Source organism: Scleropages formosus, chromosome 17 (assembly GCF_900964775.1).
Source record: "Scleropages formosus chromosome 17, fSclFor1.1, whole genome shotgun sequence".
Classification (NCBI taxonomy): Eukaryota; Metazoa; Chordata; class Actinopteri; order Osteoglossiformes; family Osteoglossidae; genus Scleropages; species Scleropages formosus.
Window position 1 is genome coordinate 6,793,634 of NC_041822.1, and position 14,061 is coordinate 6,807,694.

At 45.7% G+C, this 14,061-nt stretch overlaps 1 protein-coding gene and 1 long non-coding RNA gene across 3 annotated transcripts in view; one reads left to right on the forward strand and one right to left on the reverse strand.

Annotated features, from left to right (window-relative positions):
* Positions 1-3,416: 3,416 nt before the first annotated feature.
* Positions 3,417-4,351, reverse strand: LOC108938573 (uncharacterized). Its single transcript, XR_001966429.1, has 3 exons — positions 4,090-4,351; positions 3,907-3,951; positions 3,417-3,508 (listed from the first exon to the last, which is right to left on the reverse strand). It is a non-coding gene; the product is annotated as an uncharacterized LOC108938573 (long non-coding RNA).
* The window catches only part of kank1a (KN motif and ankyrin repeat domains 1a), a 42,755-nt gene continuing 32,638 nt past the window's right edge, over positions 3,945-14,061 (forward strand). For both annotated transcript variants that reach the window (XM_018759219.2, XM_018759217.2), the window contains exon 1: positions 3,945-4,070. The gene's annotated coding sequence lies outside the window, so the exon portion shown is untranslated. The remainder of the gene's footprint in view (positions 4,071-14,061) is intronic.

Genomic DNA, 14,061 nt, shown 5'->3' on the forward strand with positions numbered 1-14,061 from the left:
AAATGCACAATGCAGTTAAATAGGTGTAACACACACACACACACACACACACCCTTTCACACCATCTGAAACCACTTGTCCCATATGGGTCGCAGGGAACCGGAGCCTAACCCGGCAACACAGGGCAAAAGGCTGAAGGGAATGCACCCAGGATGGGACACCAGTCTGTCACAAGGCACCCCAAGCAAGACTTGAACCCCCCACCCACATTTTCTGAACCGCTTGTCCCATATGGGGTTGCAGGGAACCAGAGCCTAACCCAGCAACTCAGGGCGTAAGGCCGGAGGGAGAGGGGACACACCCAGGACGGGACACCAGTCTGTCGCAAGGCACCCCAAGCGGGACTCGAACCCCAGACCCACTGGAGAGCGGGACCCCGGCCCAACCCACTGTGCCACTGTGCCACCGCACCCCCCTTCTCCCCATGCACACATCTGCAGAGAGATAAGATTTACAGCTAAGAAAAGGTAACTTTAGGGTTATTGGACCTAGGATTCATGACTGCATCATATGAAGGAAAACATCACACCTCCAGAGTTATTGTACTCATGTGTACTGTACAGTATCTGAGATCATTGTGAACCCCAGGGGGTCTGTTTGGAGTATGATAAACAGCACTGCTGTAAATCAGACAGTTTTACTGTGTTTAGTGCTTTTCACACACATCATTTACATTTATTCATTTAGCTGACACTTTTCTCCAAAACCACTTATAGTGTTACAGTTACAATTATTTTACTTCTTTATACAGCTGGGTGATTTTACTGGAGCAATTTAGGGTAAGTACTTTGCACAAGGCTACTACAACCTTTTGGGTCCAAAAGCAGGAGTGCTAACCACTACACTACTGGCTGTTCTGTTATCATTAAGGATCCATTATATAAAGGAAAACATACTATTATGAGAAGGGGGTGCGGTGGCGCAGTGGGTTGGACCGCAGTCCTGCTCTCCAGTGGGTCTGGGGTTCAAGTCCCGCTTGGGGTGCCTTGCGGCGGACTGGCGTCCCGTCCTGGGTGCGTTCCCTTCCCCCTCCGGCCTTACGCCCTGTGTTACCGGGTAGGCTCCGGTTCCCCGTGACCCCGTAAGGGACAAGCGGTTCTGAAAATGTGTGTGTGTGTGTGTGTGTGTGTGTACGTGTACTATTATGAGTACAAGTTTTGTAAAAATGTTAATATTTGAAAAAAGAAACAACAATGAATTACATGAGATGGAAAGTTTTCCATGATTATACTTTAAAAAGACTTTTAAAAGACACAGTTGCCATCTGCTGGTACAAAACCAAATTTTGACACAACAATATAGTACATCAACAGTGCACATTTACAAATGGTATTTAAGTAAATTTGTCAGCTGGTCAAGTGGAGCAGTGGGTTTGGCCAGGTCCTGCTCTGGGGTGGGTCTGGGGTTCAAGTCCTGCTTGGGATGCCTTGTGATGGACTGGCATCCCATCTGGGGTGTGTTCCTTCTCCCTCCAGCCCTGTGCTCTGTGTTGCTGGGTTAGACTCTCATTGGCTGTGACCTTGCTTGGGACAAGGTGCTTCAGTCAATGGGTGTGTCAGATGGTCAAAGAAAAGATCTCCCTTTGAAAAACTTTGCCTAAAATAAACTGGGACTTGGACCCTTGAAGATATAACAGAAACAAAGAGCAACTAAATGAGACAGAAAACTGGCCAGTAATACTGCATACCTCTGGAAGTCCCATCAGTTCTAAATGTTCCCACTTATCTAATGTTATTGTCAGTGTCCCCTGTTTAAAAACTGCTTTACGCTCTACACATTCTATAATATATAATTATATTGTATACCCATGTAATGTATGTTGGTTTAAACAGTGACATTAATGGACTACTTCGACACTGAATCACTGTGTCTATACATATACTGTATATCTCCATCTGCTAGAGAAATTAAGTTCTGTTTTCTGTGAGTTGAACACAGCTTTGGAGAAAAACGTCAGCTAAATGAATAAATTAATAAAGGAATGAACTAATAAATGAATAAACGAATAAATGAGTAGACGGACGAGGGCTTTCGCAGAAATTCTAACTGCATTACCAGTCACAACCACAAGGTGTCCCTCTCACACGGATCTGTAATTAAACTGAATTTTAGAAATACATATTCTAGCTATTCTAATACAAAACAATACATTTACCTTCCAATGACATGATTACAATATAAAATATTTTTACTGTAGTCGGAGTGCACTTTTCTTTGCACTTGGGCCACGTGAAAAAGTCACTTTGGGGTTTTCACTGTATCCTAGTGTTACTGTGTTGTTTCTATGTAGCACCATGGTCCTGGAGGAACTTTGTTTGGTTCTCTGTGTACTGTTGTATGGTTGAAATGACAGTAAAGCCTCTTTTGACTTAACTGACCTGATTGACCTGACTGACAGTGCAGAAAGTTTTAAATGTGGATACATCACACACGGTACTCAAGAAATTAATATCATATACAGTTAAAACTCAACATACTGTAATGGCACTGAGGGGGGCTGCTGTAAATAGTTGGTATTAGTATGTATTCCTGTACGTAGTCCTGTGTGCCTTTCTAATTGGCTGTCATATTACTGATGCGCAGTCTGCCAGTGGGGAATTCTGGGATGATTCAAAGGGTGACCTCCTAACCAACTGTGTTGAGTGGAAGGGCTCAGAGTGACCTGGGGGAACATTTGCTTATTAATAGAGTTTTTTTTTTTTTTTTTTTTTTTTTTAGCGTTGGCTGTGGTGTCTCTGCAAAGGGTATTGCTTGATTAATGAGTTGATTGAGTCATAAATTAATAAAATGTGAGAAGGAACTTCTCCATAACTCCTCATGCACAGAAAGCATGAAGCTTATTCTCAAAAACAGACCAGAAGTGACATCATCCTACTGAGGAGCAGTCCAGTGCTGGGACTCATTCAAGTGAGAAAATGGGAAAGATTAAGAGTAACACAAGGGCTGGGGGTCAAGGCCCACCCGCTCCGGATTTCAAGTGTCACTGATTGTCAGAGCCTTTGAGCACGACTGCACGTCCAAAGGAGCAATTTGTCACACTCTTTGCTCAGATGCACCGTGTCATTTGGGCTCCTTCTCACGCTTGTCATTAAAGGACAATTTTAGAGAGATGAGACACGACACAAGGCTATTCACTAATTCTTTGGGCCGTTTTTTTTATCCAAAATGCAAGAGCCTGTCTTTGTTTTTAAACAAACTTTCTGAATAAATCTGCATCAACACATTCGGTGTGTGATGCTTTAATTTCGTCCAATATGTTAATAGTTTTTTTTTTGCGGGGGGACCAGCAGGCTTACCAAAATTAAGGCTGTCACCCTTCAATGTGAAGGTCCTTGGTTTGAATCCCATATTCCTGCTGCATTCCCCTCCACCAGTTGGAATCTTACCCTGAACTGATGCAGTAAGAGTACCCTGGTGCTTCAGTAGCTCAGTCAGTGTAGCCTCGACTGTCACTCAGGGGAAGCCGCCTTGGACAAAACGCGTGACGCGCACAAAAGGATCGTGGCACCTGTTGAACCAAAAGCACAGAACACACACCGCCAATGTGTTTCGCAGTAGTTCCTATGCTGCGGGGGCAGATCACGAGGATGTTAACCTACACCGCGCTCCGTCCCCGGCCTTCATCAATATTTTACTGTTCGCCGAGGTCCTCGCGGACCGTCCGGGAGTGGGGGGGGGGGAATGTGGTGAGGCATACTGTGCGCATGCGCAGAGAGGAGCACTTCCCCAGCGCTGCTGGTACCGCAGCGAGCGACAGTGCGACGAGAGACGGAGGGAGCGGAGCTGATGGAAAGTGCTCGAATGGGACGACTGGTGCCGAAGTTACATTTGTAGGGAAAGCGCGAGAAGATTAGTTTTTCCCATTGAGCAGTGCCTAATAGTGCGTCTCTCGCTCAGTTAACTTACTTAGTGCGTGCAGCTCCGAGTCCGAGGCGAGGACGAGGGAAAATCCTGTCAAAAAGACAACAAGTGAAGTGCGTGAATAATAAGGTGTCCTTTTCAAGTTCAACCAACGCAGTTCGTACACACTTGAAAGACAGACAGAAGTGCGAGCGAACATATTAGCCGAGGTGAGTACAGTACTCCGACCTGCGGACGCGGCGGTCGCTGCCTGGTGTGAAGCGGTGCGTTGAGAGATGGACGTGGGGGCGCGCGGCGCTCAGCGGTGACTGAGCGCGAGCTCACTTCGCTGTTTGGCGCGAATCGCGTGGTCGACGGACGGAACGGAACGTCGTGGAAAGCGCGTGTTTCGTGTCCACACAGCCGCTCCACACCGTGCGTGCTGTCAGCATTTGGGCACCTTCTGCACCTGTTCCACTACTAAGCCGCTGAGAAAGTGGAAACTTTCTGCTTCTCCTCCTCCTTCCGGCGAAGTCACATTAGAAATACAACTATTTTACTATTATTTTCGGGCTTCGCAACCCGGACGAGTGTGTTCTTCTCCACCTTCTCCATCTAATCTGGCGGTGTACTTTCCACAAGTAGCTGCATAGGCTTTTCCAATATTAAACAAATTATTATTAAAATAATTATTACATTTACATGTATTCATTTAGCAGATGCGTCTACAAAGCGACATACATCTCATACATACAAAGAGTTGCAGACGTGATTCTTAAGTAAATTTAGTTTGTTTCTTTCCACTTGAAGCACCGACGATGTTCATCGCTCGAGTAGGTGCATAAAACGCAGGATAGATGAATCCTGATAACCTTCCACAAAAATTATAAAAAAATTATTAAACATGACACGCAACACACACCCACACATAAGATCAGGGGGCAAGTGAGTCTGAAACAGGTGACTTTTGAGACCCCTCTTAAATGTACAGAGGTATATGAATAAAAACATGAAAAAAAGACAACATTTCCTAAAACTCTCAAACTCAACTCTTTCAAAAAAACTTGAGAAATGATGCAAAATTAAGTTTCGGAAAAGTCTGCGCCTCGTTGTCTTATAACCTCTATATCATCTGGGAAAAGTGTGCCTGAAACACACGGAGGAAGTGTCTAATACTGGGAGCAGTCAGTCCGTATACCGAACATGAGTACAACTTCCCTCGGGCCGTTATACCGAAAATCTAAACCCGGAGTCTGTGTACCGGAGTATACCTGTATTTTTTTTGTTGGTGTCACCCAAATAATATGAAGCTGTATAAAATAGTACCTAAGTAATCAGTGATTTTTCACTCTTTTCTTCTATGATTAATTTTTCTTAAGTTTACACCTTTGTCTAAGGTGACTTACAATGTTAGCAACATTTATCATGATATGGCCATTTACACAGCAGGCTAATCCTACTGTGTCCATTCAGGGCAAGTGCTGTGATCAAAGGTACATCAGCAGGAGTGGGATTCTAACCAGGAACATTTAGACCGTGGTAAAACAGCTTTAAACACTACAGTACTCAGTGCCAGTTCTTTTGTTTTATATCCGTGCCCTGAAAGAGGAATCACGATATACTTCACATGTAAAAGTTGTATTGTAGTAAGGTGATGCTATGGTGTGGAAACAGTAATTGTTCTTGGAGACGTACGTTGCTTTGGAGAAAGGCATCTGCCAAATGAAATGTAACGTTAAACATAAAGTACCCGACTGAACCTGCAGCACAGTCAGCATCTTGAAACCTGTCACTCGTGCACCAGCACTTGTTGGTGCCAAGATGAAGACATAGAATAAAAAGGCTGTGTTAACATCAGAGTAATGCCTTATGAAGTTGTTATTGGAGGGCTGCCTTAACTTGCAGAGAGACCAAACCATACGCCGAGAAAACCGGAATTGTAAGCATAACGGCTAAGTGTTTTACTTGTAGTTAGGAATGTAGAGCTATTTGTTAGTTCTCAGGTTTAAAATTTAAGATGACATGTTTGTTGGATACGTGGCGTAGTGGTGCATTGGCTTTGGCCTCCTCTGTGGTGGGTCTGGGATTCGAGTCCTGCTTGGGGTGCCTTGCGGTGGACTGGCATGCCGTCCAGGGTGTGTCCCCTCCCCCTTCAGCCCTGTGCCGTGTTGGGCTCCGGTTAGATGCGACTCTGCCCAGGACAAGCAGTTGCGCAGATTGTGTGTGTGTGCTGAATCATAGGTGATGTCTTTTTACATTGTTCTAAATTAAACATGTAATTCATATTACACACACACACACACACACACACACACACACACACACACACACACATTTTCAGAACCGCTTGTCCCTTACGGGGTCACGGGGAACCGGAGCCAACCCGGCAACACAGGGCGTGAGGCCGGAGGGGGAGGGGACACACCCAGGACGGGACGCCAGTCCGCCGCAAGGCACCCCAAGCGGGACTTGAACCCCAGACCCACCGGAGAGCAGAACTGCGGTTCAACCCACTGCGCCACCGCACCCCCTAATTCATATTAATATAATCTAAATACATTCACAGAAAGATTCATTTAAATCACGAAATACTATATAAATAAAGGTTGATATAAATCAGGAAATATGATGAAACTCATAGCGTGACTGATTTCGAGGCTTCGCTGTTATGGTGCACTGTACCCAATGGATTGTGGAAAAAAAAACAAAACAGACAAGGGGATCACCGATTACTACCCTTTTGTAAAAAATGAAGCATTGTGATTTGTGCATAACGTCTAGGTGGTTGGTAAACTTCCGCCGCTTTGCTCCGTGCCCTGGCCTGTATAAATGATAGGTAGCTAACTATTTGTTTGCTTTATCCACCAGAGATAAACTACGGTTGGGTGTAGTGCTTCAGTGTCTTGATATCACAGTATACAGCGGCACTCTTGTAAATTAAGAAAAATATGCAGGCAGGAGTTCATGGAGCCGGTACCATGACCTGTAATACTGCTTACAGTGGGGCTGTGAAAATATTGACAGTAATGAACATTTCTTCAACTATATGAGACTTCTTTTAAGTATCATGTTGACATTGCCAGATATGACATAGTTTCCATCATCCCTATGGCATCATGATAAGGGGCTGTGTTTGACAAGAGGCAGGCACCGTAAAATCCATAAACCCCATATCTTTACGTTCGCTCTGCCTTGGCAGTGTCGCCATTTTTTGTGCTTGTCCCTGGTTCTGTCACATTTTACTTACGCTCTCAGGCCCTGAGCTGTAGGTGCCATTAAATGTAAATCCTATTTCACGAGGAAGCTGGGAGTCCACTTAGGTCATTCACGGGGCTTTTAAGGCCGACTTTACAGTGCCGAGCTCTCTGCGACGTGACATACAGGGTTCTGCTCGCAGCCACAAGGCCTTGGCGATGCAGTTGAAACCCTGCTGGACCGTAACCGCCCTCGCCTGTGGCAGGAACGCCAAGAGCCCTCTCTACATGTGGAAGTCTCACTTGCCTCTCATACTCAAAGTACAAATATGTAAACGTGAAATAACGTCTTTGTGATGTTCCAAGTAGTCCTGCAGTTCCACATACATAGAAAATGTGTGGGTCTCCAGCCACCCTTTATATTTGTTAGCTCAGGTCAAATTACAGGTTTTATTGCACACTCCTGTCGTAGACATATGGGTGCAATTTTAGACCACTTAGTGTTTCCTGCTAGGCCTGAAAAAAACGGGCATGGTGTGAAATACTGAGCAGAAAACGCTAACAAAAGGGTCATTATTTGTGACTGGAAGGAAGTGTCAGCAGGAAATGATCGTGCGCGTGAATAAAAGTGCAGTAAAGCAGTATCAGAGCCCACTCTACATGGGACTACTCGGATGCAAATGCTAGAACTTGCCAGAAAGAAAGTGTATGTAATGCCAGTTCCCCACATTTTTTCCTCTCATCTGCATCACGAGACCATGAAAAAGATGGAGCCAGTGAAGCAGCAGACGCTCTGTATGGCTGCGAAGTTCAAATGTATCCAAGTGTCAGTTGTGTGAAGGACACATTTTAATGGTAACTGCTTTTGTACAGCAGAATCATTTCCCAAAATGTTTAATGAAGGCAGTAGAATGACTATATTCCCTGTGCCAAAAATCTGAGAACATTATTCAAATCTTTATAGGAACAGGACTGGCATACTTGGAAGTTTGTGCTCACTCTTTTACGGACACTTTGCAGGGCACATGAGCTTCATCGTGAGCCCACTGGACACATGGCTGTGGGTTCTCCTTCTACGTTTCGTCATGAGGGTCGCGCATGGTCATCGAAGCTGTGAGAACAGCAAGGGCTACGGTGTCTCTCCTGGGCTGTGGAGCAGCTCCATCAGCCCATGTTTGTTTAGACAGAAATTTCTTCCGCTTTGCTGCTCGGTTGGAGCTGTTTGCTCGCCAGATATGACCTGACTGTGGCTACAGCGCAGCAGCTACAGGGAGGAGAGCAGCACTTGTGTTTGGCCTGAGAATGTGGAGCCTAGGAGCAGTTTCTTGCTAGGCTCCCCGTCGTTTACTGCAAGATGCCCTTTTATGGAATACGTGGGGTCCGGCTTTACGGATTTGTAACCTGTGAAGTGTGCTTCTCTAGCGTCAGGCAAAAAGGGACAGATAGATACTTGTGTGCAGTTAGTTATGCACTTTGTGAAGTGAACTGTTGTGCCATGTGTGTGTGTTTAGTGCCAGCCGTTATTGTGTGAGAACAAAGAACGGTCGTTTCCTTTCTTCCTTCGTTGTTCATCCAGGTCCTCCCATCGGATCGTTGTTCAGGTAACTTTTCATTGTAGAATTGGGACCAAAGTTGACCGAAAAATCCAAGCTGCCTTGGAAGATGTGGCGAAAACACAGGAACAAAACAAGGCTTTGCAGGAATATTTTGATCCTGGTTTGTTGGGATGGCGGCCAGGCTCACGATGGAGTGTTTGCACATTTACCAGGAAGTGATTATTTTGACGATCAAAGCCTTGGCATCATTTAGAAGGCCTTGTTAAACCTGAGCTTTCTGAATTTACAAGGCTTAAAATGAGTTTACATGGAAGGCTTACAATGAGAAACTTTTGTTGTGGTTGGTCTGTGTTCTGCTTATAAGTGAAAGACCTTTTTCTCAAAGTGCTGCCACATGCGTTTTATTTTAAAGATTTTCTCTGATGCAGGGGGTGTGGTGGCGCAGCGGGTTTGGCCGGGTCCTGCTCTCTGGTGGGTCTGGGGCTCGAGTCCCGCTTGGGTTGCCTTGCGATGGACTGGCGTCCCGTCCTGGGCGTGTCCTCTCCCCCTCCAGCCTTGCACCCTGTGTTGCCGGGTTAGGCTCCGGTTCGCTGTGACCCCACTCGAGACAAGCGGTTTCAGTCAAAGTGTGTGTGTATGAGATTTTCTCTGATTTTAGTGAAATTTTGTGACGTACCATATGTGTCTCTGCATGTTGGAGTCTCACCATACAATGCTGATGAAATGGTTAATGTTATATCTTATTGTATGTATGTGTGTATGTATAACTGTATGAATCCTTATACTTTTCCTTCTGTTCTAAAGGAATTTTAAGTGTGTTTACATAGACAAGAGTCCTCACAGCCTGCGGGAATCTAAACTGAACTGATGGCGCTCATGAATCCACTGCTTCGCTCACAGTCCAAGGGCCTTGAAATCAGGTGACGGCAACGAGCAGTGAAAACCATCCGTCCCTCCAGCTCCCTGTGCAGTGTCTTTCACCAATGAAAAGCAGCTCAGGTCACTCACCTTTACCTTGAGCGGCAGACACTGCTGGCCACTCGCTGCCTTTATTCTCTTCATGAATTGTCAGGATAAACGGTGCTGGTGCCTGTAACGGCATTTTTTAGCTCAGAGCTGTAATTGCTGCTGAAAAGTGACTGAAATGTGCATTCATTTGCACACTTGTATCTGTCACTGTTTGCTGACATGCCAACAAATTATTAGTGTGGCAGTAGATTGTGTTTCACACATTGCTGAGATACTGTAGCTGAGCTAAACACCTACCTTTCACTTTACTTTTCCTGCCAGTATTTCTGTGCCTTTGAAATCCATTGTGACATGTCCCATGTGATGTTCTAGTGGTCAAATGTATTGAGTATTTTCCCACACACATTGTCTGAAACTGCTTGTCCCAAGCAGGGTCACGGCAAGCCGGAGCCTAACCCGGCAACATAGGGCGCAAGGCTGGAGGGGGAGGGGACACACCCAGGATGGGATGCTAGTCTGTCACAAGGCACCCCCAGCAGGACTTGAACTCCAGACCCACCAGAGAGCAGGCACAGGCCAAACCCACTGCTCCACCACACCCCCAGCGAGTATTTTTCCTGTAAAATAAATGAATCAAAGATGCTGCTGTTCCCCTGAGTGCGAAGCAGCACCCGCTTTCATACCGTTCAAGCCTTGCAGTGCGTTTGTTTCTTATTTTGATGCAGCAATGCTGTTTTTTTACCATGTTCTATACACAGACTATTAGTGAGAAAGTGGCCCTAGTTATGGCTGTAATAAGACCCAAAGGCCGACGCCACTGAAATTTATCAGGTGCTCGGTGTCTAGCTGGTAACTTGGAACATCTTCTGGAAAAGGTTCGTTACTTTTGATTTTTCAGATCACTGTCACTTTCTGAACAGCTCTATGTACATGTATCTGTGTTCAGATCTCTCACTCAGAGGAGTCAACCAGCCAGATTAAATATTTTTCATGGATTTGCTTCATGTGGAATAGTAGTGGGATGGTGGCATTATGTTGCTCTTTCTCTTTGTGACAAAATATTACAAATCTGCACCTCTAGTGCTTGTACAATACGAGACAGTCCTTGGAAAAAAGGTCAAATTCAGTTATTTCGGAATCATAATTGTACGTTTAACATCTTAGCTGACCTGTTTTGACTCGATTTAGAACATGTTTCTCATGCATCACATTTATTTGTAAAGATGTGAATTACAGTGGGGGTGCGGTGGCACAGTGGGTTGGACCACAGTCCTGCTCTCCGGTGGGTCTGGGGTTCAAGTCCTGCTTGGGGTGCCTTGCGGCGGACTGGCGTCCCGTCTTGGGTGTGTCCCCTTCCTCCTCCGGCCTTACGCCCTGTGTTGCCGGGTAGGCTCCGTGACCCCGTAAGGGACGAGCGGTTCTGAAAGTGTGTGTGTGTGTGTGTGTGTGTGTGTGTGTGAATTACAGTTTTGTATGTTATCTATTGAGCCTTAGTCTCTTGAATGGCCTGAGAAGTAACTGACAGCTAGTTATTCACTACTTCCTCATTTATTACATACATGCTATTTAATTTTGCCACATGCCCATGTGTTTAATGCAAGTTACGTTTGCAGTTTTGGGTGTTTGTGACTTAGTTGCGATGGCTGTAGCTCTGCGTGATCGTCCAAACGAAGTAATTAAAAACCACGTTCTGGTGGCTGTGCTCACGAGTGTTTGTCAGCACTTGATCGTTTACGGCGTGTTTAAACTTGAGCGGTCCTTCTCGGGAAGAAATGGGCAGCGGTGAAGGGCAGGAATTCCATCTCATTGCCCAGCTGGGATTATACAGGAGCAAACACCCACACAGGTACATGTCAGAGCTGTTCACAGAGGCATTTTTGTTTGTGGGAAGATTAGGCCTTTTCTTGAGCAGATTTCCCAAAATGGTCTTTTCTCTAAGTGCTGCAGAGGTTTCAGCGTTTTGAGCTGGTTGCCATTACTGTTCAAAGTATGCGGATTAAACGATGAAGTGCGTTGCTGAGTGCGACACATGAGTGGCGCTGGCTGGAACGTAAGAAGTCGGCAGTCACTTTTATTACACTGCAGCCGTGCGCCGTGTCTGCGGCAAATGATTCGGACGTCGAGGGAGAGAAGGAGGGAGGGGAGTGCAAGCATTCCTTTCCTACTCCTCCTTCTCGCCACCACCTTGCTCAGCTGGTGATGTTTCTCAAGCAATTGTTGTCTCTCCCGGAAGCACGCACTCGGCCCTTGTACAACAGGGGTCCCGTGCAACGAAAAACCGCGACAACGGCTCATGGAAACAAGCTCTTACGATGGGCTCCTTGCAGTCTAATTCAATGGGCTTATTGTTAAATTAACAGCAGTTTTACCCTTTACGCAGTCATTTGACTTCCACAGTGGCTTCTGTCAGAAATTTTCGATAACACACTTGATGTCTCGAAAAACCTCATCGGTGTCAATCTGGGTATTTTTCTTCAGTTTATAACAAAACTGTATGATTCATATGTCCCGTCACATTGACAACCACTAATTAAGCTAAGTATAAATTACTGCAGAAATAGCAGAATCAATACTATTATTTGTATTAATTCTTTTAGCTGATACTTTTCTCTCAAGTGTTATACATATTAAACTACTTTCACCATAAACTATAAACATGTAACTATAAACTCAGTTTTTAAATCTTATGCGCCTGAATATTCTAACTTAAGTCTTAATCTTTCACTCAAATGATCATCTGACGTCATTTGACTTAGTAATGCTATGCTGTGCCTCAAAAGTCATAGTGTGTATATAATTTGTTGAGTGAAAGACATAGGCAGTGATCCTGTAAACTTTATTTCTGGAGCAAAATTATCAATAAGAAATAATTATACTTTGCCTAGCAATTTAATCCTTTTATGGGAGGAACGGGGGCATGGTGGCACGGTGGGTTTTGCCAGGGCCCGCTGTGTGGCGGGTCTGGGGTTTGAGTCCTGTTTGGGGTGCCTTGCGATGGATTGGCGTCACGTCCAGGCTGTGTTTGGCATTGGGCAATTCGACCATGAAGTTGCTAGACAGAATCTTCAAAAGCAAGGACATCAGACTGCAGACAAAGATAAGGCTAGCTCAGACTCTCGTATTCTCAGTTGTCAAGTATGGTTGTGAAAGTTGGGCTATCCATAAACATGACCGAAGAAAAATTGATTCATTTGAAATGTGGTGCTGGAGGAGAATTCTCCGTGTGCCATGGACAGCGAGACGAACCAACAAGTCAATCATGGAGGAAATCAAATCAGAATTGCCATTTGAAGCGCAATTGGTGAAGATGTGTTGTCATATTTCAGTCATATGGTTCGAAGGGAAAGATCACTGGAGAAGGATGTCATTACTGGAAGGATCAAGGGTACAAGGCGCAGAGGAAGACCACCAAAGAGATGGATCGATGCGATTACAATGATGACAGGGCGGACACTCGAGGATCTCATCAGACTAGCACAAAACCGAGCCCTTTTTAATTCATTGGTCTATCAAGTCACCAAGACTCATCAAACTCGAGTTGATGGCACATGACATGACATCCAGGCTCTGTCCCCCCCCCCCAGCCTTACGTCTTGTGTTGCCGGATTAGGCTCCGGTTTGTTGCTACCCCACTTGGGACAAGGGGTTATAGACATTGTGTGTGTGTGTGTGTGTGTGTGTGTGGGAGGAACGTGTCTTTAAGCAGTTCCTGGTACATCATCAGCGATATTTCAACCAACTAACCAATGTCAACAGCTGCTTGCCCCAAGCGGGGCCCTGGTGAGCTGGAGCCTCACCCAGCAACACAGTGTGCAAGGCCAAGGAGGGGGGGACACACACCCAGAACGGGACACCAGTCTGTCGCAAGGCACCCCAAGCAGGGCTCGAACTCCAGACCCGCCACACAGCAGGTACTGGCTGAACCTGCCCCACCGCCGTGCCCCTCGCAATGTTTCGCTGAAATCATATTTTCATTTTCCATCTTGTTTTGCCTGGCTTTACTTTATTGGGCCCTGTGCATACAGTACATGCTTTATAAGCGGCACCGTGTTTTGCTGAGCCATTTCCCCAAGAAAGGGTCACGATTCGTAAGTTGCTGCAACTCTTGATGTGCGAAGGTCCCCGGGAGCAGTGAGCTGTGGAGGCAGCGCTTCATTATCGATCCGTGTGCCTCGTGTTTCAGGTCACACTTCGCTAGCCATCAATAGGCCTTGCCTTGTTCTTTCTTATGTGTTGCAGTGTAAGGCTGACTGCACAAGTTGTTTTTCCACCCAGTAACGCTGCACCGTGTCCTGAAACTTCAGGTAACACCGGTCTTTAATGCCTGCAGCACTGACTCATAATATTCTCTGAAAGACCTTCCCCCTCTTACTAATGTTGTCCCTCCCCTTAAATGCCTTGATTTGACATGCTTTTCGAAGTCATTGGGTGGTTGCGTTCAGCTTCAGATGGTGTCCTATTCAAGAAGGGGCACTTCACCCTCTGGTGGCTGCACTGTTTCC